Source organism: Pelophylax lessonae (assembly GCF_965119305.1).
Source record: "Pelophylax lessonae genome assembly, chromosome: 2".
Taxonomy (NCBI): domain Eukaryota; kingdom Metazoa; phylum Chordata; class Amphibia; order Anura; family Ranidae; genus Pelophylax; species Pelophylax lessonae.
In genome coordinates, this window is record NC_138769.1 from 207,806,375 (window position 1) to 207,809,689 (window position 3,315).

At 40.3% G+C, this 3,315-nt stretch overlaps 1 long non-coding RNA gene across 1 annotated transcript; it reads left to right on the forward strand.

Moving 5' to 3' along the window:
* Positions 1-2,091: 2,091 nt before the first annotated feature.
* Positions 2,092-2,824, forward strand: LOC309545208. The gene is made up of 3 exons (XR_014224881.1): positions 2,092-2,224; positions 2,415-2,561; positions 2,646-2,824. It is a non-coding gene; the product is annotated as an uncharacterized lncRNA (long non-coding RNA).
* The last annotated feature ends 491 nt before the right edge of the window (positions 2,825-3,315 follow it).

Genomic DNA, 3,315 nt, shown 5'->3' on the forward strand with positions numbered 1-3,315 from the left:
ATAGGTCATCACATTCATTACTGGGTTTGTTAAGGGCTGCTGATGCCTGTGCTAAGAACGCCGCAGTGTGGTTATGCACAGACCGACGTTTCTTCCCTCTGGAAGGTGTTTCTACCACAGTCGCTGAGGTGGAAGGTTCCCTGCTTTCCCTCGGAGTGGCGAATAGATCCTGTGTTGTTCAAAAGAAATTAATTTGTTATTAGAATTCATAATATCAAGTACAATCTTTTTAAAACCTTTTTTTTGTTACATTTACTAACAACAGTGGAGGAGTAGCTGACAACAGCTACTCAATTTCATGACTATTGGAATTTCCCGAACTGTGGCGGTGCAATCGATGGGAAGCATGTTTGGATTACACCACCTGCGAACTCTGGATCATACTACTACAACTATAAGGGCTATTTCAGTATTGTGTTAATGGCCATAGTTAATGCCAAGTATGAATTTATTTTCGTAGACATTGGGAAGAATGGGCGAAACTCTGATGGAGGGGTAATAGAGAAAACAGAGTTCGCCAAACAGTTGAAGAATGGGTCACTGAATCTTCCATCCAGACAAGAGACTGAACATCGACTCAATTTTGTATTTGTCGCAGATGAGGCCTTTGGTTTGGGAGAAAATGTGATGAAACCGTTTCCAATGAAAAACCCTAACCCTGATCAACGCATCTTCAATTACAGACTAAGAGCTAGACATGTTGTGGAAAACGCATTCGGTATCATGGCCAATCTGTTTTGCATCTTTCATACTGCCATCAATGTCCCTCTTCTAAAATTGACAAAATTCTGCACTGTTGCTGTGTTTTGCACAATTTCCTGCGTCGCACTGCTTCTACCTACATGGCACAAGCAATGCTGGATAGAGAAGACACATTTGGCAGTAGTGTGATTCAAGGAGATTGGCAAAGTGACAGTGAGGCACTCTTGAACCTTGGCCATGCACAACCACGCCTCTCCACTCAAATAGCACATCAAAATCGCATAAAATATATGCAATATTTTGTTGGGCCTGGTGCTATCGATTGGCAGAATAACATGTGAATATGAATGCTAATGTTTTTTTTGTCTTTTAAATCTGTAACCAGCTGCAAATGTTTCTTAACACACAAAAAAATAAAGTGTTATATTTGACAATTCATAATGTGTACGTTTCATTAAAATGACTTATTAAGCACATAGTATACACATACAATGCTGTTCACGAATATTACCTGACTGAAGACAGATTCCTCTGGTGTCCTTTGCTCTGACTCAGGGGTACTGGGTAATAGGTCCATTTGGAGACTGCTGACCGATGGTCTTGATTCCTCCTGCTCATTCAGGAATCTGAGACTGTCAAAATACCAAAGGCAAGGTACGTATATGTCATTCATACCAGCTCCAGATCACTTGGAGTCGCTAATCTTGTTCAACTCCTTCTTGAACACTGTTCTGTTTCACATCTGCCTTCGCATAAACGGCAGTGCATAGTTCCGCCAATTTGAGGTAGGCCTCATTCTTCTTGTTTCTATCAGAGTATTCCCTGGATCGCACCTTCCAGAGACAGGGGTTGTCTCTGTACATTTCTATGAATGGTGGTGGAAATTCTGGAGATGTAAACTTATCTACCATTTTTCCTTAAAAAAATGAAAATTAGATTTTTTAATATTCATTACATTTTCACAGACATGCTATCTGTACAAATACAGTTATCTCAAGCAGCATATGTCAACATTTACCAAAACTTTGCAGAAACGTAAGAAGAAACTTTAAAAAATTGTCCAGAGAGGTGATCTGATCAGAAAACTGCTTGTGTGGTGATAGAGAACGTTTGCGACAACGATCTTTCAACCGAAACAGGAAATGCATCACCCAATGTAAAGAAACTCTTGTGCTCCGCCCTTTTTAATTTCACTGCGCCACATGCATTACCATGGCGGGAGTGGAGAAACGTTCTGCACCTGCCGCGAAGCATCGAGGCAAAAAAGAAAAAGCCAGTGCAATGTCGTTGGAGGAGATGGTCACCATGGTCAAGATCTTGGAAAAGAAAGACTACGATGGAAGATTAGCTACTTATCCAAAACCCAATACAAGAAAAGATCACATTATGGATAGACTGGTGGAAGTCCTAGACTGCAAACATGGAGAGCGACGTTCAAAAGATCAACTTCGCAAGAGATGGTCAGACCTTAAACTGCGAGAACAGGAACAGTTGCACAAAATTCACAGAATCATAAGAAAAGGTATGTAATAGTATTCATTTAATTTTTTTGCAATTCCATGATGTATTCTGATTTGCTTGTTTATGATTGGGTATATAAATGCACATTTTTCACCTCCCTTTTACATTATTGAACAATTTTCCTTAATTATCTTTTTTAGCTTTTATTTAAGCATGTGTTAATGCAATTACCTTATGTATATTTAAAACAGAGAGAGACAAGAAATCATCAGTGGCAGCCATCCATGATGTTGATGTTTGCAAATAAATCAGAGACGATACCAACAACAACACAACAGAATGTAATGTGGAAGCAACGGATCCCATGGAATTGTCTCAGGAGATTAGTAGCAGCACAGGTAAGCACATAAACATTATATACAGTAGATGCAAACAATTATACTTTATTTTATTTTCATTGTCATTTTCTCTATCTCTTTCAGTCAATACACCCTCTGAAGAGCAATCAATGAATAGGCTGACCGCACAAAGACTGTTCACTGACATTGTGAAATGCACTTCAGAATTGGAGAAGATCAAGGATTTTGTGGGTTCTGTTCTTACGAATTTATAAAATGTTATGGATACCCTTTCAAAAGTATGAAAGATTACCCATTTTTTTAACTTTATCATTGATACCTGTGCCGCCTTTACATATGTATGCGACACATGTTCCACCGCTGCTCACTAGTACTGAGTACAGCGGTGGAACATGTGCCGCCTTTACATATGTATGCGACACATGTTCCACTGCTGCTCACTAGTACTGAGTTCAGCGGTGGAACATGTGCCGCCTTTACATATGTATGCGACACATGTTCCACTGCTGCTCACTAGTACTGAGTACAGAGGTGGAACATGTGCCGCCTCTACATATGTTTGCGACACATGTTCCACCCCTGCTCACTAGTACTGAGCACAGCGGTGGAACATGTGCCGCCTTTACATATGTATGTGACACATGTTCCACTGCTGCTCACTAGTACTGAGTACAGCGGTGGAACATGTGCCGCCTTTACATATGTATGCGACACATGTTCCACTGCTGCTCACTAGTACTGAGTACAGCAGTGGAACACGTGCTGCCTTTACATATGTATGCGATACATGTTT